This window comes from Pagrus pagrus (assembly GCF_965226575.1).
Source record: "Pagrus pagrus genome assembly, chromosome: 14".
NCBI classification, from domain to species: domain Eukaryota; kingdom Metazoa; phylum Chordata; class Actinopteri; order Spariformes; family Sparidae; genus Pagrus; species Pagrus pagrus.
The window spans coordinates 5434992-5459839 of NC_140198.1; the positions used below are offsets into that span (position 1 = coordinate 5434992).

At 42.6% G+C, this 24848-nt stretch overlaps 1 protein-coding gene across 1 annotated transcript in view; it reads left to right on the forward strand.

Annotated features, from left to right (window-relative positions):
• fstl4 (follistatin-like 4) overlaps window positions 1-24848 on the forward strand; it is a 214611-nt gene that overhangs the window by 64232 nt on the left and 125531 nt on the right. The gene's annotated exons all lie outside the window — the stretch shown is intronic.

A 24848-nucleotide genomic window follows, 5' to 3' on the forward strand; every position in this document is an offset into this window, starting at 1 on the left:
CAACGTCGTTTGTTTTGTGGTTTCCAGACGACGTCTCCAGTTGCAGTTGGTCTGGTGTTGTGCTTGTTATGGCTACTTCCCTGGTCAGAAAAAAAGAAAATAATATGTTTCCTTGGCTCGTTGGTCTTGATCTTGTAGCTTTGGCCCAGGCTGAATCATTGTGAAGATGAAGATGTGTTAAAGTTAAAAAAAATAAAAATAAATCTCCAATCTACCAGGGAGAGATCTTCAAAAAGAAGATTGCACTTTGAAGTGTGTGTGGTTTGAATAGGGCTGGATTGAAACTTTCCTTAACAATGTGTCAGTTACTTTGTGTGCATAGGAAGTGATTACTTCAGTTGCAGTTGTTTGCTTTGCCACATCTTTTTATTCCCTTCAATGAAATGTGTGGTATTTTAGCAGGCAGTACAGAAAACACACCAAAAATAATAACGCTGTCTGCTGTCTTCTTAACACTAAATGGACTATATGAATGCATCGCTCCTGACAGAACATGAGTTTGCAGCGTACACAAAATATAGCCTACCAGTGTTGAGTGTTTTGCTTTTCCGACCTTGGCAGGGCCAGTAAAATTGTGAAGTTAAGTTGTTATGTTGCTGTTTTGCATTGAATCTCGATCAAAGATTAGGCTAACGTTGCTTTTAAATGTTGGGAGAAAAGATGGAGAAGGCAGCAAGTGATTGAAATGGCCTTGAAAGTGGACATCTGGGGACATTTCTGATTTGATGAACCTATTGGAAAACAAACCAGCATCGCTGTGTGTAAAATTTGACTCGCAAGAATTAAATGCTTTGGTAGTAGGCACACAACAAATGTGAGGAACCATAATTACCGTTTTGTGTTATGTTTCTTTTGTACATGATTAAAGCCCCAAGAGTATATACCACGACCTCCAGCATACAATTATACACAAGTGTATATGAGAGTAGGTAGGTGGATGGGTTGGCAGGCTGCGATTTCATTCCTCTTTGTGCCAGAATCGGTTGCACTGCCTCTGAGAGAGTGAATAAAACTGTCACCATCAATTAACAGCTCTCACTCTTCTACCTCTTGATTCCAGGGGAGTGTCGTGTCACTTTGATCTCATTTAAAGTACAGAGCCATTTTCTCAACTCTGTGAGCAATCCCCCCTCCTCACGCTGCTATTGTTGTCAACTGACAACGAAGAGAGAGGAAACAAGTGATGTCTTTATGCATGCATGAGTGTATTCCAGTTTACTCCACTGTAGTCCATTTTTGCAACGACCGCGTCGTCTTGTGAGGCCGGTTGAACACAAAGCGAATGGGGAAAGCAGTGACAGTTAGAGAAAAAGATGCACAACAGGCAAAGAGACACAGAGTATGATTTGAGAACGAGAAGGAGGAGATTCTCAAGGAGAGAGAGAAAAGGGATGTTATTAAAAGTGTAATGTGATCGTATTGTTTACTACTGTAATCTTCTTTATTTCCTCCCACCACAGTCCTCTGGGACCCCCGTCTCTATCTCTGCCAGGGGCCCAGGGACACTGTACGCTCAATGTTTATATGTGTATGTGTTTTGTTGTTTTACTATGTTATTATTTCGTTTATGTACGTTGTGTTGAGTATGTATGAAGTATTTTTGTGTGTTTTCTATGCATACGTGTACAGTTGTGTGTGGACATGTGTCTCCGGTCCCCAAAACCCTGTATCCTGTACATATAGTGCAGCCACAGTACGGTGACTTCAAACAATTTCCTTTCATTCCTTTTGTCTTTTTATATTTGAGTTGCAGGAGAATACAGAAATGATCATCTGACAGCATTGTGGAAAATTAAATGCTTTTTCTAATTTGGTGCCTTCAGACTATCCTCACTAACTCATTTGCATTGTTATCCAAGATTTCCTTTGAGGACTCTTTTTATTCCCCAAACAGCAGAAAAAAAAAACACCGACCTACAAAAATGACAAGCAATATTAGATGAAAGCACTGAACAAAATTGAAGCACAGTAATGGATCTGTTTGCCACTGTCAGTTTTGAAGCCTTGCTAGCTACAAAGTTGCACTAATGAATATTAATAACAGTCATTGGAACAAATTTGTCAGCAAAATATGATATAACCAAACACTTAAGACGGCTCAAATCTGCTTAAAACTTTTCTGTATGATTGAACTGTTATGAAGTTTAAAGTTAGTTACTATTCGAAGAACCAACACGTCATGCAGAGACAGGCCGTGTGTTGGCGTATTTCATAAACATCGAGGAACCCTTAGCTGATAGACAGACGGGCTGGGACCCCCTAATACATACAGTATATATTGTAAACTATTAAACTTGCCTTATAATAATGTGTAGAGCGGCTTACACTGCCATGTATAAACAAGTAGTCAGCAGTTGTAGAATGGCTGTTGCTATGTGCGTTAGCCTGACCCTCTGCTACGTCTCTGGTGATTTCTTAAAGGCAGGATACATCAGAGTCTCTTGCTTGATAGGTTCACAAGAATGTGCGTACACTTGGGATAATAATTAGGATAACCGTTTCAATAATATGTAGCTAGCTAGCTAGCTGACCAATTCGCAGCTATGGATGGGTGCAAGACAGCGCTTTAGCATACGGTTAAGTTGTTAATGTGTATTTTTAGACACATTTTAGCAAAAAATAATTTTGTTTATTCATTCAACCTCAGTCTTTGCAGTATGATGCTAACCAACACCCCCTGACCTTGAATGGTCACCTCCATTGCATTCATCTTGCCACACAAACATTTTAATACTGTCAATACAATCAGAAATTATTATGGGATTTTTAAAAAGAGTTGCGTTATCATAATAGACTGGATTAATTTCATTGTTTAAAAAAAAAAAAAGGACCACCGTGTTCGGCATATCACTCCACATTGGTCCCCACCACCTCGTCCATAATTCAATTACAACCTATCTGGGAAAACACAATGAAGCCATTGAGATCATTCCCATTGTGGTCCTTGTGGTCCATAATTAACATCCCTATCTCCTGCCTCGCCTGTTCAAAGAGAGTTAAGGGCAAAAGAAGGCCATGGGAACTCCATAAAAATGCAAATCTCAGTCACCTGTTTAATGCAAATCACTGCAGAGGTCAATGTAAATCCAGTCTGATTTAAACTTACTCATACACAATCAGCTATTTTGTTACTTTACTCACTATGGTTTGTCTTTTTAAGGGAAAATGCTGTAATAGTAGACAAACCCTGACGGTCAGAGGCTCACAGTATTTATATATCTCATATGAGAAGTCTTTGTCCTCTGTTGATTGTTAGACTTGAATGCCTAATGCTCACATTTGCTCTGTAAGCATTATCCCAATTCTTTGAAAGAGCTCTACAGCTACATGGTTAGGTACGTCTACTTGATACTATATGTGATATTGTTCATTTTTATCTGATCGTGATCATTTTAACATGAAATTCTACTACCCTTTGTAATGATCTGTTCAAATGTAAAAGCTACTGACAAAACAGAACGGTGTACTCACTAACTTTTTGCATCTCAGTCAAAAATAATCTCCCTGCTCACACTTCCCAGTGTATTAAAGCAACAGGCTGTTCCTTGAACTCCATGGGGGTGTTGGTAAAGTGCGCTGTCACTCTGATCTATTACATCTGTCAGTGAGTCAGACTATTGTTGTTCTCTTCTGTAAAGCCGAATGAGCTAAACTAGTCAGCTGTGCAAAGCAGATAATCATTACACCAAACCTCCTGTGAAGTAAGGTGTAAAAGTGCGCTAGACTGCAACGGTATTTGAGTGATGTCGCCCGAATGAAACCCCAGAGTCCCTGAGAATGACAGAAATGTCAATTCCTCAGCATGGATTTGGTTTTGTTTAGACTCATTTGATGGATTTGTGTGTTAGTTTCTTGTTCGTTTGATCTTGAACTATTTGTGACTGCTGTAATGTTTGTTCTTAAAAGCAATATCAATGTTAATCTTACAGAGACTGGGCTGCAGCTTCTTCCACTCGTAGGGCCCAATTTAAAGCCTACAACAACAGTGTAACAACTTTTATTTTTACAGAATCAACCTGTTTGATTTTTCCATAAAGTAAACTCGCAGATCTGTACCTTTTTATTTTGACTAGCTAGAAGTAGTTAACTGTTGGAGAGAATGAACAGGTGAAGGGCATTTGCTCTGGCTCCACTTGAGGGTGAGAGGTTGTTCCCAAATGGCACTCTGGACACAGGGAATAGTGCGGGTACATGAGACCCTCAGAAAGTGGTAAAATCACAGGGAGTGCAACCAGCCGGTCAAGGAGCCTCACCTCGATGATGCTCAGTTTAAGGCTTAATACTATACTTATTTGTGTGAGTTGAATCTGGGACAGACTATGACGCCAGGTGCTTTCTTCCTCCTAGTTGAAGTTGAACAACTTGAGGCGTTCAGAGCGCTCTTGCAAAACTGTGAAGCGCTCTAGGCATCTAACACGTGAGGTGCTCGGGGTCCATAAGCACTGCCTTATAGAAGACGACTGGAAAAAAAAACACCTCTCACTGCAAAAACTGCATTTGGTCTCACTGGGCCCTTAGCTCAGATCCTTTCTTCTTACGATAGTGTTTACTGAAATATGAAAGTAGAGCACAGGTGTAAATATAGATATCCTCGGACTGGAGGAGTTTGGTATACAAACTAATCGCTCAAGGAGTGAGTTGACCGGTAGGATAATCCTTTGAAAACATAGTGTAGTCCCTTCAATCACAGTTAGCGGATACTTTTACTCTTTCATAACCCATCGTTTGTTACCATGCCACTGGAGTCTTTTGATAGCCATGCATAAAAAAGAGCAAAGAATATTTTAAGTGGAATTGGTGGACACAAAATAAGTGCTTCTATTATATTAATTCTAGTGTATCTTTCATGTTCTTGCTGCCCTGTCTTGTTCATTTTTCCCATTTTCATCTTTCCATCATTCTCAGACTCATCTGTACCCAAACCCTCCTTCGTCATTCTGAGTCTAACGTTTGGCTCAATGCTGGCATGGCTGCCTGTTCCCAACAGGTCAGTCAGCCAGCTGGGCTGTCGGCCACTGATGGTCTCCTATACCCACAATGGTGGCGTCCAGCTCCATTTTCTTCATGCCAGGTGGGTCTCAGAAGAGACCCAGAGTGGTTGAGGGTGCACTGCCACTTTCTCTCCCCCCCCCCATCCTCCCGCTGTCAGCCTTCCTTTTTTTCAACGTAATGGAGCTAATGTTCAGCCTTGTGGACAGCTAACAGGGAGGCTTGGGCCTTATGCAAACTTAATGACGGCGGAGACCATCGTCTCTTCTGCGCGCTGTAGAAAATGTGTCGTTCGGCGCTGCACTTATTCTAACCCTGATTTATGCTGAATTATTGATGATCAACAGGGTCAGGGTCTGCTTTTAGTGCTCCCCTGTGGGGCGTTGCAGGGCTCTGCGCTGCATGTGCATTCATAATATCATCACCACCCAGACAGCACAGAGCAGACTCTCAAATGAACATGCTATGAGGTAATGGGCTTGTGAGTGAATGGGCGGTCAGTGCGTGTGAGGGTGCGCAAGTGTCTCTATAGTTAGGTTTTGCATCTTCAGACCACATCTCGGTAAACATCTTATTACAAAAGTACGTGCACAAAGGAACTCTATTTCATATCAAAGCTGACCTTTGGTTTCAGTATCGGAAAAGAAACTTCAACCACTATGTTTTAAAGTCTTTTATGAATGAGTCGTCCTCATTTACAACTTCAATATCAAACACGGGAAAATCCTAATCTCCATTAATGACTCTGCTAGTAAAACCTCAGGAGCGTGGCAGTAACAATATGTCTGTCAGAGCGGTGGTAAAGGCTGGAACAGTTCTTTATGACTGTGACCATCCACTCTGTGATGAAGTCCTCCCTCTGCCCTCCTACGTTCACTATGTTCTGGCGAGGTAAAAATAGCTCTAACCTCCATCCTATCAGCTGTCAGGTTACTTACGACTTGTTATTAAGGTGTGTGCCTGTAAAGTTTGTGGTTTCAATGTGGGTGCTTCACTATTTTATCTTTCACTGTCTCATCGTTTTATTTATCTGCTACAAATCGTTTGCGTTCTTGTACTCATTAATTCACTGAAGCTGAACTGGATGATTACTCATATTGTGTACTAAGTGTTTTGTCTAAGTTTGTCTAAATGTCATCTAAGTGTTTGTCAGAGTCCGACTCATACGCAGGATGTGCAGTTTCACCATCGATCTAAACTGGAGCACGTGACGTCACAGCTCTGTCAAAACTCACACCAGGCGGATTAGATAAAAAACACAAAAAAACAAACAAGTGTTCGTCAGGAGAGCAGAAATAGAAGTTCTGTCGATTGTTGTCCGTGGGCTTCTGTAAAGCCTGCGAGTCCTCATTGTAAAACTTCTCAGCGTTGTAACATTAACCTTGATCTGTGTCTCAAACGTTTGCATGTTGGGTCCATGAATTCATGGGATTGGTTTAATAAGTGAAGGTTTTTCGTGTATTGAAATCCCTGCAAGATTTTCTTTAAGACTTTAAAGTTTCAAATGACTGTTTTGCCAGATAGTTAGTAGTAATTTGTAGATTGCTTCGACATCAAGAGTGCAAGCAAACTTCTCAAGGACGATCTGTGTAGGCGTGCATTCATGTGTTCTTCCATTTGCAGCTTCAAGTGTTAACAGTTTGCTGAGTTCACACAAGTATGTTTTGTTTCTTTGTTGCCAGCAGTCTTTACTTTTTAATACCAAAGCTGATAAAAGTAAGATCCATGGAACATTTGTTATTTATGTATTTTTCATTTTAACAGGAGAATCACATTCAGATGCGAACTCAGGTCTTTTTCAAGTAGTCCTGCTTTTTGTTGAGCACGCACACGGACAACAGCGAAAACAAGACAGCATTCACACTAAAGATCCATTAAGATGCTGCATGAATATTAGATAAATACACTCTATTACACTTTTTTTTCTTCGTGCATGACAGTGAGGGATGTCTGCTCTTTGTGGCTCTGCAGTCTACGCTTGTGTTTCTTTGTGTGTGTCCGTGTGTGTCTTTGTCTATGTGTGTGTTCCTGAGTACAGAGTCATTTTCTCCATGGCTCTCCCTCATAAGATATTTACATGGCCATCTATTATGGATTGTGATCTGATTGAAGCTGAGTGTTCCCATCATGCCCTCTCTGTGAACTCGCCACACGAGCGTCAGGTTTTAAAGAAACCGGATTCGGCCTCATTTTTGGTCTCCGAAAGCCAAACCTAGGCACGAGCAGAGGCCGCGTTGTTTCATATTTTCTTCTAAGCTTATCGAGTCGCACGGTGTTTCCTGTGTTGTGCTTGCCGTATTTTCTCCGATGGAGAATCTGGGTAAACGTCTGTACGACTTGGCAACGAAACAACTTTTTGTATTCTTTATTTTATGTTGCTTATTGCTTATTAGAGTTTTCGTTCAGCCCATGGCATTTCCACCAACAAAGTGTCACATGGAGTTTTGTTGCTTATGTTAACCATATTCCCTCCTTCGAAATCCAACTTGGATTCACAGAATACCCACATCTCCAGGCAAGAGGCATATTTCTGGCCTCATGTAAAAAAAACAGTGGCTGTTCCAACAAGCCCTAAATCCCTAATCCTCGACACATTGGGCCCGATCCACCTCTCCCTCTGTCTCTGTTCACCTCTCTCTCTCTGTAAAAATTCTGTTTTTGCTTCCAAGCTCTCAAGTCTCCACTCGCTGTCTCTGTGTGTCACCACATTATGCCTCATACTCACAAACATGGTCGAAACACCCACACAAAGGCACACACGCACACACATTGACCGCTCAGTGGTGGTCCCTTGCATGCTTGGCCTCCATTCATTTCACCAGCTGCCCTCCAGTCACCCCGACCCCTTTTTCCACTTTCTCCCCGGCTCTCTCCCCAGCCTTCCTCTTTTCGTCCTCTGTCTTCCTCGCTGTTCCTCTCGCCGGTCACACCTCCCTTCTTGCGGACCCTTCCCATTTTTCTCCGTCCGTCGTGAACTCCTCGCCTTTTACCCTCCCCGCTGTTTCGTGATTCATCTCGTCCTCCCCACTAGCTCAGATTTTCATTCCCCTTTTCTCCCACCTCTCACCTGTGTCGCTCCTCTTAGGGGCCCAGGCACGTCGAACCCACATCAAAGAACTAGCGGTAATGAAAGCTGAGTGTTGCGTCCACTCGCGTCGCCTGTGTCTCGGACAAAAAGCTGCACACAAACACACCACAAAGACTACAGCCGGGCTGCCGACTCACCCGGACATTCTGCGCCTGCATGAGAGGTAATAACTCTCCATACTACGAGGTGGCGCTGGTATAACTGTAGACTACAGATGTAGAAATTGTTATTATAAAGAAGTTTCCTGCATCACTCACTTGTATAGCCACGTCTAATCACCGGCGAAGAATAAGGAGAAACGACACAGAACAGGTGAATTCATGGATATTACAGCGTCCGACCTTTCTCCGTCGGTCACTGATTCGCTTAGCTGAACAGCAGTCGGAGTGATTTCTCTCACTGACGGGCTCGTCGCCAATTCTACCTGCTCAGTCAGCCTAAAAGCTGCCAACAAGGGCCACCTAGTGCCAACAGTGCGGGACACACCAGAAAAACTAGGGCCACAGGAGCTCACCCCACGGTGCCGACCTGCCGTGTCATGGCCCTGACGCCCCAGCTTGTCATATGGCAAATGTCAACATGGTTGTGTTGTATTCATAAGTCAAGTTCAGGTTACAGTATGCCATCTTGAGGTGAGAGATTAGATTTGATTTTAATTGTCTTGAAGCTATTATTCCTAATTAATATTTTGTTTATTTCACGTGCCACGACCCCATTCATTGATCTGTTATTAGATGTTACAAGGTCAAATGTGGAAAACAACCTCTACATGAGCCTCGTCATTACAGTGTTATCTACAGAAAATGTGCAAAACATCACTTTGATGTAAGATGTAAAAATTAATCTAAAGAAAAAATGTTTCTCGAGGTCAGGTATCGGCCCACGGGCTGCTATTTGCCTACCGCTGCTGTTGATTACAGTGTATTGAGTATCGTTTGTGCTGCAAGAATTTCAGCAATTTGAGTAATCATTTAGATGCAGGGCCTAAAAGTAAACACTTTATTCCAAAGTCATTAAAATTCATTTGAATGCAAATGGGCTTTTGTGAAATGAAAACAGGCAGCGCAAAGGTGTGAGGGCTGGCAGTCGGCGTGCAAGATGTAACATTTAAAAAATGGGATGCAAAGGTGTATATGAAAGGTGTTAACTAGGAAAAAAAAAAGACGTGAGAGTTTATATCTACGCCGTGGTCACAAAATCTGCATAATATCATAAAAATAGACGACGTCTTGTTCTTTGTTTCAACACAGATCTAAATCAAAATACATACAGTGATCAGAGACTGTCTTACAGTGGAACACAGTAATAGACAAAGGCATATGTCACCTGCTTTTTTAAAACGCTGTACTGACAAAGATTGAACCCAACCGGATTCAAGCACCAGGGAATGGACTACTGGCCCAAATCCATCAAGGTCAAGAGATCACTTCACTCTTCTCTCCCATCCTCCCTCACCTCCCCTTTCACCTCTTTTTTCCTTTGTTTTCTTTACTTCCTCTCATCTCATCGCTCCCCATCCCACCTCCCTCTCTTTGTCTGCTGTCTCTTTCTTCTTCCTGTCCTGCTGTCACCCCTCACTTCTGGAGTAATGACAGCCAGCTGTCAACACCGCGGCGGCTCTCCTGACCACTGAGCGGACCCGACAGCAGCACTGATGAGATCGCTCACCGAGCGCCTCTCCCCGGGCCAAGCTCGGTCAGAGCTATTTTAGATGCTAGTTTTTTGTTTTGTTTTATTTATTCATTAGCTTCCTTTTTTGGTCCAGGTTGTGTCTGGTTTGTTTTGTGTGCGTGTTTTATTTGTGTTGGCGTGCGTGACTCTTTCTCTGCTTTTTTTGTTTTCTACTGATGATTTGAATCCAAAAAGGAAAGAATCATATATCCGACTATTTTTCTCCATTATGTCTCTCGGGTACCTTGAGGCAAATCATCATTTAAACATAAGACCTGTCAGTTGTATATGACGGTAAAAGTGTTAATCCATTATTCAGTACTTCTAATTCTGGGCTGATCCGTTTGTGGCTCTGTCTTTACCTGTCTGGTTTGGCATTGTCTTTATCAGGTGACTGCTGGGGTTACCTCCGGTCATGAGTTTGACTGTTCACCTGAAAAGCATCAGATTTGAATTAGATAATGCCGACTGAGCAGCGATGGTGCAGTGAAAAGTGTTTTATCTTTTAAACTCTGCTCGCTCTATTTGGGATAATTTGGTGTTCTGAGCTTGGCCGTGACTTGATTTTTTCTCATGAAAGCACAGAATAGTTGAGCACGCAACCATTTATCAGACGTCTGCAACTAACAAAATGTTTTCATTTTCGAATAATTTACAGATTACTTTCACAAATAATCCATTAATTGCCCCCAAAAAAGAAAAAATGAGGTCTTCAGAGTGGTTGTTCTGTCCAACCAACAGTCCAAAACCCAAAGACTCTTTGAAGAAGAAGAACAGCAGCGAATCCTGACATTTAAGAAGCTGGAAGCAAATGTTTAACATTTTTGCTTGAAAAATGACTGAAACAAATAATGGATAGTGATGCACGATATGTTTTTCTTTCATTTTTCTTTCTGATCATTACCCACTTTTAATGGTCGATACTGATGAGATAATGGATAATTTCACATATTATTTAGTTGATAACCTGGAGTTTATGCACATCTGAGGGTAAAAAGATGTAGATGTAGTAGACAAAGATGTAGTGAGCAAAGACGACTTCTTCTTCTTCTTCTTCTTCTTCTTCATCTCCTTCCCAATCAACAGATTGTTACAGCTCTGTTTACAAGTACTGACAAAGGTTCAGAAAACGAGAACGCTGCTCAAACTTTTGGGTTTACAACATTTTCTCCAGCGCTCTAAACTCTGCTGGACGGATGAACGCCATTCTTTCCGAAAGGTTTTCCATCAGTTGGTGGTTGATGGAAAACACGGTCTAACAAGTTCCTTAGTGAACTGAACCCGTGTTCAGTTGGGAGCCTTGGTGACTGAATGCCAAAGTATATGAGTCACATCATTTTCATGCCCACTGTGCCTTCCTGCTATCCTTGAATTGAAATGTGTTCTGTTTTTCGGATCATTTTTCTAGGCCATTTCATTGATAGATTTTTTTTTAGGCTGACTTGTCAATCAACATTCAGAGACCAGTTGTGAAATGGATTATGTAAATGGTCCTTGGACATGCTTTTTTGTCTCAGCTACCGTGTTGTTAATAATGTGACCTTAGTTTAGCAGTCTGGCAATACTCCTTCCTGGCCCACAGTGTTGGAGAACCATAGGGAACCTATGTGGCGAAACCTGGCCGGCTTTTTGTCTTTTCATGTTTCATAGAGATCGCCCATAAAGGCCTACGCAGCCCTCTGGATTCCTCAGCTTTCTGAGCGGCTCTCTTTTCCAAGTCGAATCATTTCTCTCCGTCTCGTCCTGCTGTTTTAGTCTTTATCATCTGTCTCCTCACTCTGTCTCTCCATCTATGTCGGCTATGCCATCTTCCTCTCGTTCCTCACACTTGAAATGGTCTGTGGACCATCTCCAGTGTCACAGTGACCATGAAAGCACATTTCTCATCATTTGTTTCTGAGGAAACTCTGTGAGTTTTTTCATAACCCAACTGAATTGAACAGCTTTCTGGCAATCGTAGCTGAGCTTTTTTATTCTGCGCAAAAAAAACAACGTGAAGATACTTTTCCCTTCATTCTTAGTCTTTGTTGCCTCTTTACTTCACTTTACAGCATCTTAACCGCAGTTTGATGGAACCAAATGCGTCTCTGCTTAATGAGATCTGATAAACTCTCCAAGATTGATAATTATAAACTACCCTAAGCATCTTTTTTATAGAAAAGGTTACAACACCCTTGTTTATGGAGAATTATATAACACACAAGCTGCATAAGAGTCCTTGAGTCCTTAAGAGTGCAGAATACAATTGAATGATCTGCGTCACAACTCAGTCGATAAACACTCGAGCAAGCAGCAAGTCCCGCTTTTTCAAATACTGTCAGGTACATTGTGACTGCAGTCTAATACCATTATCACCAACAATGCCGCCTCAGTAACCGTGTACAAAGGTTTCCTCAGCTGCTCCATCTGTAGTAGTTTATATTATATTAACGTCCAGCAAGGGTGTTCATGTGAGCCAGTGTGAGCAGTTAGCACCGCAGCTACACACTATTGACAATGTGGCTGCAAATTGAAATTCCTTCACCGTGTTGCAATCGTGCTGCGCTGCAATGTATCTCAAACCTCAACGGCAAAACACCGATGTCTAGTTAAACATTGTTTCTGCTTGTTTGCGCGGCAAAATAAATGAATAATATGAATAAGGTAACAGCAGGTAGCTGGCAGTTGTAGCAGTAGGTATATTAATTGTAAGCACAAAGGCATAAATAAACATTGGGGTATGTGCTGCATCTACATCTGCACATATTTTTTCACACAGTAATTCAGCATGCATTATATCCCCAACTCCTTCAACAGTCTGTGTAAGTGCAGATCTTGAGATGAGGTGAAGTGAAAAGCTCCATTCACACAGGACTAATACCACCTTGGGGACGCCCAGTGATTTGTAATAATAGCGCAGATCATCTGGGATTTTAATCTTGTGTGAATCTTTCCATGTCTGCCAAGACAGAAGTCCCCTTGATAATACTAATCTTATGCAAATGGTGGTCTCAAACACGATCTATTTTTCAGCCACCAATCTTTTTTATCTTGCAGATGTGAAATTTATTATTTTTTTTCCTGTTATAGAAAAGCTTTTGAAAACATGTTCGGGGCAAACTCTCAGCCCAGTGTCTCGTGGAAATATATTCAAATTGCTGTTCAATAATTTATTATTTATTTCCGGTACCAATGATCGTGGCAAGGCAGGGAATAGTATGATATTTATGTAACTGAGAACATAATAAAATACACTGGCCGTGTACTTGTCAAAGTAGCATCCCTTAGTGTTTCCTGTCTAAGCCTTGTCAGTGGTGACGTTAGTGACATTACAAGTTGACGGACGCACCGCAGTCCTGTTTATCTTATTTATTTATTTTTAATACCTCCATGCCAGCGATAGCATTATGTTTTCAGGTTGGTTGTCCATCTGTCTGTCCCATTTTTGTGAACACGATATCTCGAGATTGGGCACAAATGTTCACTTGGACTCAAGGATGAACTGATCATACTACAGTAGGTCACTGCGACCCCACAAAACACATGTTGGGCCATTTCTCAACGATTCAGAAGATTCTTACGACAGAACTTAACTCAAATGTCTGATAGGATGAAATGATTAAGTTGGCTTTGTGTCTTTTTTGCACAGTCAGTGGTTGGAGACAGGAAATGTGAGAAGAGAGAGGGGTATGACATGCATCAGAGGTCCCCCTCTGGGTATTGTCTCTAAAAGGCAGGAAGTCAGGGTGATGGAGCATGTAATGTGTTCTACTTTGACGGTTGTTTCTGACCAATAATTGCTTTAAAATGTCTCAACCACAGCGATCTATCTCTAGCCTGATGCACAAACTGTAGTTGTAGCCTTCTGTCTTTAACCATAATGCTGTTGAGATGTGCATATATTGTAGAATTTGACTACAAAATCCAAACATCAAGGCAATATCAGCGTTATGTTTGACAACTCAGGTTTAGTGCACGTTCGTCGTGACTTTTACGCCGGTGATTGCAGCACATTTCATCAACCCTTTTCTTTTGTTATTTCCATAAAACAAGAAGTGAAGTCACTCTTAAGAAGGCAGCCTGTTGCCTACAGGTAGAGCGCTTACCTGTCGCCAACATACAGCAATAAATTCAATCTGTCTGTACTGTAGTTCATTATAAAATAAACTGTCTGTTAAAGCTATGGCAGCTTGTGAACTAATTGAGTATACTGTGCTCAAGAAATATATTAAGCTCGTCAAACCCACACTAACAATCAACTGCAGTGTTTTATTTAAGGATACTAGAGATATGCTGATTGCAGTTTCATTGGATGATTCCCATTTCTGATTCGAAGTGTCTTTCTTTCAGATAGTTGGTGATTCCTTTAGAGAAGATGGATTTGTTGATGTTAGAAACATATAGACCCATTCGACAAAGCACAATTCATTATTGCTGTGCAATTTTATTTGTCCTGATTTTAGCGGGAAGCTAGCTCAAAATACCAAATCTATAGGTGGCAAAGACCGCCAATTAGCAGCGGCTAGAAGTACACTACAGGATATACATTGCAGCGGCTGCACTTTTTTAGAGGTAACATGTATCATCACTGTCAAATAAGCTGATATAGACCAGTCCAATCGCTGCATGTCTAATCCATAAGAGAACCATGTATGGAGTCCATCTAGGAGATTAAAGAGAACCTTTTTTATCTGATGACTCGGTGCTCTTCGATAAGAATCCTGTTGTGGCCCGTGATGTTCTGCCCCTCTAAATGGACTCAAAGGATTTCCTTCACAACACCATCTCTGTTTGAGGAGAGCGTTAAGCAGCCAGAGCCCACCCAACAGAGGAAGCTTTCACAAGCCGCGTGAGACCACGTAGCCCTTGATCTTCTCCCTCTCCCCTTTGCGCCTCACCTCCGCGGCCTCTCGCCCTGCGGGGGCTATTAGTCATCTCGGCTGTGGGAGCGAGGCCGTCGGGGGCGCCCGGTCTCTGTTCTCCCAGAGCCGGGCAAGAGGGAAGGTGCAGGTGTGGTGTCAGCAGAAATACAGCATATACTGTGGAGAGATGTATAAATAGAGAGATACATAGCGAGGCTGAAGATGGATCGAAGGGATTAAGATGCCGTTGATAATAAACAGGGATGTGGGACCGTAACACGGGAAGGTTGTGCAGCTCTGGAAAAAAAAACCAACATTTTTTTAATAAGACAAAAACAAACTGAAGCGCCGCTCGTTTTCTTTATCACACACACAAATGTGCACGTTGGCAGACACACAAACAGGAATGACAGTTTAATTTAGGCCTTGAAGATTGGGATCATATGGCTCCAAAGCCTTGTTTACAGGACACGGGAGGGACATTTCTTCGTTTCAAACACTTTTCATTTGTACACTACAGACTCCTTAGATGTGAAGGAATTTTTTTATTTTTTATTTTTCCAGGGGAGATTATATTCCCCACACTCACATGCTCGCTCAAAGCTACTGCAGAGGAATACGTCTGAGAGCTTATTTCATCCTTGGCCGTGCTGGCATTAATGTGAAAATATGAGTGTGGCAGCTGACGAGGACTGATGCTCAGGCCTGCTATATTGCTGTTGCCTTAGTTGTAGCTGCAGCAGCGGTGAAATTGTAGTAAATAAAATTGCAGACGGTGTGAACCAGCTTCTCCGAGTCTTACAGAGCCTTTTTTTTTAAGTGGACTATTCTACTACAGGCACATGCAGGCATGAAAACACTTTCACAGGCACCTGAACAACGTCAGGTTAAAAATCAGCAAAGTAAACTCTGGATCTTTGATCCATCTGGAGCCGGAGCAGATGGTGCGCAACAAACACCTGCGTGAAATTTTGTTTTCCTGAACAAAGCATGACATTCAGGTTAGTTTGTATTCAATGTGAGTGTGGATTACTGTTGTATGAATGTTTGGATCTATGAATATGGATGCAAAAAACATCTTCTTACATACATATTAGCATGTAATTTAATTAAGTTCTGAATCAAATTAAGTCCTTTCATTCAAAACAGAGGAAGATCTGCATAGAATAAGTTGTGTGTTTCATGATATAAAATAAATTTGCTTGATTTCAGTGAAGATACTTTAAAGACTGGGTGAAAATACATGTTTAACTGTAGAGTTGTGGTGGTAATACTGAATTCCACCCACTGGAAAAAAATACAAAAAACACATAAACTCCTTCGTGGCCTCCAATGTCGGGATTAAAATAATTGCAAATTCTCCTTTACCAAACTTGCGAGCCCCCCCGACTTGAGCTCCCCTCAGTTTGTCAGACTGTTACACCAGACGATGATTATTTCCATCTTTTCTTCATACTTAATTAGTGGGGAAAGCCCAGAGGCTGCATCCAAAAATCATTATTTCACAAGAGGAAGTCTTGCCACCCTCTCCAATCATCTTCAGTCTCCTGGGGAGGGCGGCCCACAGAGTGAGAAGCAGATACCTGTCATGCCACAACCAGGTGACCATGTGACTGACGGCTGCCTGGTGTGAATTCTTGCTCACTCTGGTCTCACAGTAGTTTCCCCCCGTCGCTGTCAAAGTCTTGTTCTCCCAGAGGGTTCGCCAGCTTCTTTTTGCATTTATTCCTCCCTCGATTATACTTTGCCTTTATTTTTCTGCTCTCATTTCCGTACCCCGTGGGCGGTCGTGCCCCAAGTGGCCGAGAGAAAACGCGTTTCGTCATGTCGACGTCAAAAATCCTGTAACACCCTTTTTCATTCCAACATTTCATGAATATGATTTGAGCTGTAGGTTTGGTTTGTAGCTGACGCTATTTTTAAACTTTTTTTTTTTTGGTGCATTCTGCTCAGCAATTTCTTGGATCGGCTCCAGCCCCAAGAGCAGCCCTGAAAAAGACTCGGTGGATGGAAATAAATGAATGAATATTTGTGTTAATTCGGGAATAGCTCATGGCCGATATGAGTCATCGTGAGCAGCACATCTGCCACTTCACGACTGTCGGCTGAAAAGCTTGTAGTTACAAAATGTCAACCTGCCAAGAATAAAGAACGGCAGCCTTGAGTTTCAGAGTCGATACAATAGTAAAAAAGTTTTCTGAGACAAGTTGGAGTGAGGTCACATAATCGAGCGGCAAGGTTTTTTTACAATATGTGCTGAGAATGGAAGTATCAGTCCTGGTTCAGCGAATCAGACAGATTCCCCCCAAAAAAAGCAATAGCCGGTGTATTATCACGTTTCATCTTCTGGGCCTGCTCGGGCTGTGACCCAGCCTGTTGCCAATCACAAACAAACCATTACCCCCCTGAACACCCTAAAGGAATCCCCAACTACCTGCTATGTGGTGGATCATGTTGGAGCCCGCAGGTATCGGTAACAGCAGGCGGGGTCCGGCTCTCCCGGGTCGCTCTTTGAAGAGAGCTGAGCCCCTCGGTGGAGCGGCTGCAGATGCACGGGGATCAGAAGATCAATACGGGCCTATCAGCTGAAGCAGCCAGATGAGCCCAGTGGCATTTTGTCTGAGGCACAAACCGAATATAGAGGTTGAGTCAGCCTTTCTGTCTGCCCCGCTCCATTACCGCCTCTCAAAGAAGTCTTTTCCAAAGAATTTTCACATTTTGTGTCAGTGGACAGGCTGTCCATTCATTCCTGCTTTTGTCTCTTAGCTTGCTGCCTTGTACCTCTCAACCCTTTCTCTTTTTCTGTATCTCAGCCTTCAGTTTGCTGCTACTTTTTTCATCTCTGCTTATTATCCTTTGCTTTTTTTCTTTCCTCCATTACTTTGATTAATACACCATTGTATGTGTTTGTCCCTTATTAGACTCAATTTATCGTTCTCTGCTTTCTTTAATTCGTCTGAACACCCTCTGCCTCAAGATGACATTTTACTTTAAATGGATTTGTTATACTTTAATTACTTGCTAGATTTTAACTCTGCAGTGTGCTCAGATTGAACACACACACACACAGTGCCATGGTGGTAACATCTATGCAAACTAAAGTCCCTCTTTTACTCTCCTCATTACCCGAGAAGTGACGGTAACACGCGGTAAGACCTCCTCAAGAGCAGCTTCTCATTTCACTTGATTACGTCTCCTCCTCCTTTTTGCATCCTTCACAATCAATAATCTGGAGGGGGGAGTGGGGGGGAGGGCAGGAGAAACACCAAGACATGGGAGGAAAACGGAGTCAGCGTGTGTTAATAAGGGACTTGACATGTTCACTCAATCAGCTATGATTACTTCCTTAAGTCCTACCATGAGCCATGCCTCTTCAGATATCAGCGAGGTTCAGTCACGTGTGCATTTCCTTTATATGGTGGGAATAATGAGCAGAGACGGACTGATGGGGATTGTTTTCTGGCACTATTTCCCAAAAAACAAATCAATACTCGATAGATCTGACACCAGTAAAACTCACTGACTGTATAAATAGTGGACGGAGCCTCTGAGTGCTCGGAGGGGAAGGTAATGTGGAAATGCCTACACTCTTTCTAGCTGTCGGCAGGGGGCGACGCTGCAGGCTTCAACAAGAGATCCAACCTTACTTCTGACTTGATTAATGACCTCAGCGGACAGTTTCCTGATGAGTTTGGACTTTTTTTGGGGCAAGTTTTTCCTCACTCGAATCGAGGGTCGAAGGACAGAGGGTGTCGTCTCTGTACAGATTGTAAAGCCCTCTGAGGCAAAGTGATTTGTGAATTTGGGCTATACAAATAAAATTTGATTTGATTTGATTTGGTCTCAGTTGCTTGTTTAAAGTCTTCTTCAACACGATGTGATGTTCATTTGGTAACTGTGTTCCCATGTAGAGTAAATAGACAAAAGCAGGAAATGCTTCATCCAGTCAGTATCCTCCAGAGCTCTATCTTCTTGTCCAAATACGGCTGCTTCTGTCTCCAAAAGAATCCATCCATAATACCAAATTCAAGGATTCAGATCTTTAGTCCACAAACAAATGGATGATGTTATGGTGGATTTACCCAAGTAAAACCCATAAAATAAGATTATTGTTACTTCTATGTGACCACAGTTTGGTTGTCATGTGCAGCATCGTGGCCAGCACGGTTTAGTTATGATTTATTTTACTTTTTAGTTCTTGATTTTTTTTATTCTTCCAAGCAATCATTCATGTCCTCAGTATTTTCTAACTTTACAGATTTATGTCTGACGAGTTGACTGCTGAAATGCTTTCAGTGTCCATCAATTCAACCACATGCGGGGAACACCAAGGTACAGGCTAACCTGCCATTAAAAAGAGGTCATGGAGGTAATAGGTAATTTGCAGCACTTAATGGAGAAAGATGGCTCTGGGACAAAGTTTATGTTAAATGTAATTATCTTCCCGAGTTAACTCATGTAGTCGCATCCCTGCGGTCGCCTCTAGTGTCCTGAGTGAGACAGGATGTTTCAAAGTCAGGTTTACTTTACCCGAGGTAGACATTTGTGGTTATGAGTGAAGTGCCTCAACGTTGGATAAACGATGGAAGATGTACTCTGTATAAGCTCTCGACAAAGGACCTCTAGAGTTCTTGGTCATCAGCTTTGTCTTGCATCTGATAGCACGTGTATCCCAGTCATGTCCGCCTGGAGATCCTGGGGTGTTACGTGGTCGGCCTCTCTTGCTCTTCGCTCGAGGCTGTTCTGGTGGCGATGATGTTCCAGTTTGAAAGAAAGGTGGTTGTTCCCGAGGCATCCACAGACTCCTGGCTTTCACCAGAAGGAAACTTTTCTCCGACCAAGTTCTCTGGTTGATGCCTCCTCCTTTATCATTCTGGTTTGGGACCTGTCACGCTGGAGTTAAATCACCTGTCGTCCCAGTCCTTTCTGCAAGTCCAGGCTAATAAATCCTTGTCTGTTGAAGGAAACAGTTATTATGCGTGAGGTTTGTAGTCTTTGTATATTTCAGTAATGTTCCCGTTGCAGCGCACCGATAAGGGAAGTGACCAAGCACGTCCTAAAAGATGAACTGACGCAAAGAAACAAGACAATGCAAAGTTATTCTCTGTATTATGGTTCGAGAATATCAGTCAGCAATGATGGTGTCTGTCTGCTCATATTAGTAAATATATCCATAACACTGGGTCGAAGGATGTGAATACTTCTACTTCAACTAAAAGATGCTCTGGAGAAATTCACGGGAGAACGATTAGAGAACATCGTCAGTTGTTAGTGGGGAAAAAAAGGTTTTGTATCAGGCTAAAAAAAATCTAAGAAAATGAAAAATAAACTCTGCAGTACATTCTGTCTCTGGTTATTTGTAAAGTAGTTAGTGTGCTCAGAAATGTACCGTCATTTTGGTACAATGCAGCAAAATGGACGGTGTGTTCTCAAATGTTCCTGTGAGTGAACACCACAGTGTCTCTCACCTACAGTAGCACCAAGGGCTCCTGTTGTCCATTGATATTCCAGCGCAGCGTGCATGTCAGAAGCGCTTTGTCCTACCGCGCGGCACAGGGGAGACAGTGTTTGACGGCGCGTCTCTGAATTTAATTATCTACAGCTGCTTCAGAGCAAACAGAATGATCTGTAGGATCAGCAGATGTGACAGAGCTTTTTCTTGCGTGGGGCTGAAGAAGGCACAGACACAAGCACAAGTGTTTTATACCCGTGCTACACAACTGTACTCGCACAAGTTTAAAGAAAAGACGACACGACTACACTCACGGGGCTGAACTGCATCTCACAGAAGTTGTCTTCTGCGGGCGAAAAAAAAAAAAAAGGTCCACGCTCTGTTTCTGTAAATGTCACACGCTGGTATCCTGAAGGGTTTGTGATTGCAGCTTCTGTGTTTTACGATGGATCAGGGCGGTTTATAACATGTTAGCGCTGCAGGCGACGAGTCCCACATCAGCAGGGCAAATGTTCTTCCAGTCTAATTAGTAAGACGCTCGGCAGTGGCCCTCTGTCTCTCCGAGGAGAACGTATCAAAAATCAAACAAAACAAACCCTCCCTCTGCGGAGCTGGATTAAACACAAAATAAATAAAGTTTGGTGTGATTGCCTTTAAATGTTAAAAGGATTTGAAAAGCTTGAGAGTCTAGCCTCAGGTATAAATATATCGAGGCATATTTTACTTGCTAAATAGAGCGAGGGTTTAGACAAGTGCTTTGCTTCCAGAGTGAAGTGACATATTGACTCTTTTTCTCTGCCTGTGTGTTAGCTGTGTTTTTTTTTATTTTTAAGCGTGCCGTACAGTGCATTTGTGATTGCGTGCATACAGATTGTATGCCTCGCTCTGGTTTTAAATTACCTACGGCTTCATCACAATGATGCAGCGAGGGGCTGAGACTGACAAGATTGTAGCTCCTCCAGAAAAATGAAAAGGCAGTCAGTCAGTCAGTCAGGCAGACAGTTGTGCCGTGCCGTGCCGTGCCTCCAGTTATGCTCTCATCCACTTAGGCTCGCATAAAAGGAAATAAAAGGGGGAAACTTATCTTTGTCTGTCGAAAAATGTCAGAAAGATAAGGCGAAATGCTCTTAACACTTTGTACAAATCCCTCATGTTCCCATGCAATTATCGACAGTGTTCCTCGCACAACGTGTCCTGGAAATCTCTGATTGTAGTGGACAATGCCCGGTCTCAATTTCCCTGAAGTGCGGAAGAGCTCGTCAACCAGACGGGAATGGAGAAAGAGACAAAGTGTACACATGCACAGAAAAATAAAAGCGAAAAAAGACAGAGGACCCCAATGAAGAATAAAAGAGAAAGGACCAGAGTGACTGGATCTGAGGCTTGACACCGGATGGTCAGCCTGGCATTGTCTTGGCACCACAGAGCGTCTGAACTTGTAAGAGCCATTCATAAGCACTGTGCCGGCAGCTTAGACGGGGAGGATTATCAAATGACACTTTTAGCCTCTTAAGCAAACCACAATTGCAGCCAACATGGTCCAAGAGAACGCGAGACAAAGGGCTTACAGCGAGGATGAGCGCGCGCACCAGGACTTAGCTAAATGTCAGACGGCTCGTGCATTGTAGATGTAACTTTTTACGCCCCTATTGTTTCTGTTGTTCGAGCGCTCGCCGTTCATGTACTCTTTTCTCTGTGCAAAATGTGAAAGGGCGCGGGGGCTGATGGATTGAAAGGAGAGGCAGGGAGGGAGCAAACACGAGGAGCGGGGAGAAGGAAGAACAGCCACCGGTGGGTAACTGCCGCCGGACGGTTGTTGCTAAGCGTTTAATCTCCCACGCTTGGAGAATACAAACGATCTTGTAATCGTCCCCGACCTTGACATGAACAGCAAGGTCGCGAGGGAGCCGGGCTATTTTGCATTTCCCACAGATGCTTTGCCGAGACATGCAGAACAATTAGTAAACTGGATAAAAAGGAATTGAGTCTGTCTTACTTCCCCCTCCCCGAGCCTCCCTCGGGGTAGTTACCTGGCACAACCCCAACCCCTCGGCTTCTTCTAGCAGAATCCCAATACTTAATCAGGAGGAAGAAGTAGTCATTGGCACCAAGTCAGGTTAGACAACAGATATCTGTGGCCTTTCTTTAAGTGTAGGGCTGCAGCTATAGGTTTTTGTCACATTGACATGTATACTAATTATATTTTTATGAACTGATTAAAGGTTTAGTCCATAGAATGCACATCATGCATACAAGCCAGGGACCGTAATCGTCTGGTTTTCAGCAAGACCGGCCGTTACACACCTTCCGCCCGCCCCCCCAACAGGACAGCCAGCCCCAGCTGAAAGAGAGAAACTCAATATTTTACGATATTTACCCAAAAACATGTGCACTCTTTTACTGCTTTTTGCATTTCCGTCATTTATCATGCTTTCTAACTGGCTGCGTGTTTCCCTGCGCGACCAGAGTCCAGACATACACAGAGCAGCGCCGGGACAGGGACATTACTCGAGTTGAAGACAGGATGCGTTGTGTTTTCCTTGGAGAAAATAAAACATTGTAGCTGAGGGTTATGAGTTGTGTATTTACTTTGAGGATAAGGATCCGCTGTCTAAACCAGAGCAGCTAACTTTGTATTGCAACTCACATGTCAATTGCAGCCGTTACAGACAGACTCCTTACAGTAAGTCCCAGATGTACTGTACCAGTATACATTTTGTAAGAGGGAGCTGAAGTTCATCATTAAATAGCTTATTGTTATTAGCAATTTATTAATCAATGCTTTTCCTCTTCCCATGCATACGATGCAAATTAAATTTCCCTTAAAAAAAAAGGTAAAAAAATTTTTGTGTATGCTGTTAATTATAGTTCAGAGAAAGAAAGAAAAAGGGAATCGGGCAAGTCGGGAGTTGACCGGTCATACTTGAAAAAAAGCGAAAAATCTTTAAATCAAAATAGGCAGAGAAAACTGCAGTCCTTTCATCTTCAATTTATAATGATGTAAAGTGCAAAGATATGAAGTTGGACCCCCAATTGCTAATATCTGAGTTAAGTTAATTAGTAAAGTGAATCCATATAGATCTTCACTAATTAATAGATGAACTAACTGTTTCATCAGGATCTGTACGTGTTTGTATTCGACAGTGTGCCCGTGTTTGCAAGCACAGATGTTGTGTATCAGACAGTGACTGAACACTTGAGTGTGCGCTCGCCTGCATACTGACGCCTCGAAGTGAGTAGGAGGGTGCCAGTGTATTAATGTGTTTTCTCTCTGAGTGTGTGCGGGTTTGTGTGCCTCTGCACGTCGGCCCTGGAATCGCCTTTATGTAATTAAGGGACTTTTGTCCTCCGACAACAGCGCATTACCTCTATTATTGAATATGCTGAGAGTTGAGATATGATTATACTCCAGGCAAATTCAATTTCTGTTTTCAGCAGTTTGATTATAAAAGCCTGGACTGGGCTCTTTTAAGTTAAGCCAGTGTGGTTTTTAGCCTTGTTCTGCAGAGGGATAATAGGAGTGACCCCTTCTTGGCATCTTAAATGACTCAGCCTCAAAAACAGCTTTGAAACAAAGTCCACAAAGACCCTTTGGGGTGTGTATTCTTCTCCTTGTAATGGTAAACCAGCCTTCACTGTGTCCCGTAACTGAAATGTAATGTTATGAGCAGCAGCTTTAGGTTTTGTTTTACATGCTTATTTCTTTGGCTGTTAGAGTTATGACATCATTTTCACCATTTTATAGTCTTGTTTTCTTTCTATCTCGACATGGTGTTTATTCACGTGGAGCAATTTGCTTCTCACATCGCTTCGTATTCGCCCCGGATTCTATAGCAAATAATGCAGCTTGTTAACATCAAAGCTGATAAAACATAGTCAGAGTGCTTGAAATGTTAAAAAAGAAGAAGCAGATCTTAAGCTCACCAGAGTCGATCACGGGCGAAGCTTTGCTTTTACAACCAATCCTGAGATTCTCTTATTTGATCTCAGTACAGCAGGCAGTGAAGGATAAACAGCCAGCCACAGGCCTGCGATGGCTGCAGTCAGCTGTTAGACTCTGTAACAGTATGCTCAGTACTGTGTGGGAGTGCAGGGGTAAAGAAGGGTCTCCCAACAGCTGCAGCAAAAGAAAACATAGGAAGAAAACTATTCAATTTACTCTTCATTTCATTTAGAATAAATAAATCTGACTTAATTTGTTTGCACATGAGAATTTTGCATAAATACTCAGCCATCTTTAGTCAAATGAAATCTGAACTGGAGTTGCTCCTCTGCAACACTACGTGGGCGCCTGCGTAGGAGTCGTTCATGTTTGCCAATACTGATTGAGCCTTCTCGTGATCATATGAATCATTTTCATGTTGACTTCATTACCATTGACTTTTGCCAGATGTGAGAGTCACCAAATGCCTCGGCTTGTACCTGCTGTAGCTTTTTTTTTTTTTTGTCTTGCGATAACCCCGAAGGCACACGGGTCCATAAATCCAACTCTGGGATCACAGCGAGAGAGGGGGGTCCCGGTCAAGCTGAAGGAGTCGGGGAAAGATCAATCCAAGGTGGAGTGTCCGGCTGGATCAGCAGCTTTTTGACTTGCTTTAAGTGCAAATAGATTAAATCAGGGGGAAGAAGTGAGGTGTCCTACGCAGTGAGTGGTGATGATGGGGAATGCTTAGCTAGTGCATTTGTGCATGCGCGTGTGTGTGTGTGTGTGTGTGTGTGTGTGTGTGTGTGTGTGTGTGTGTGTGTGTGCAAGCAGGAGTTGGCACAAGCAGCGGTTGTTATGAAGATGGTGAGTGTGAGTGTGTTG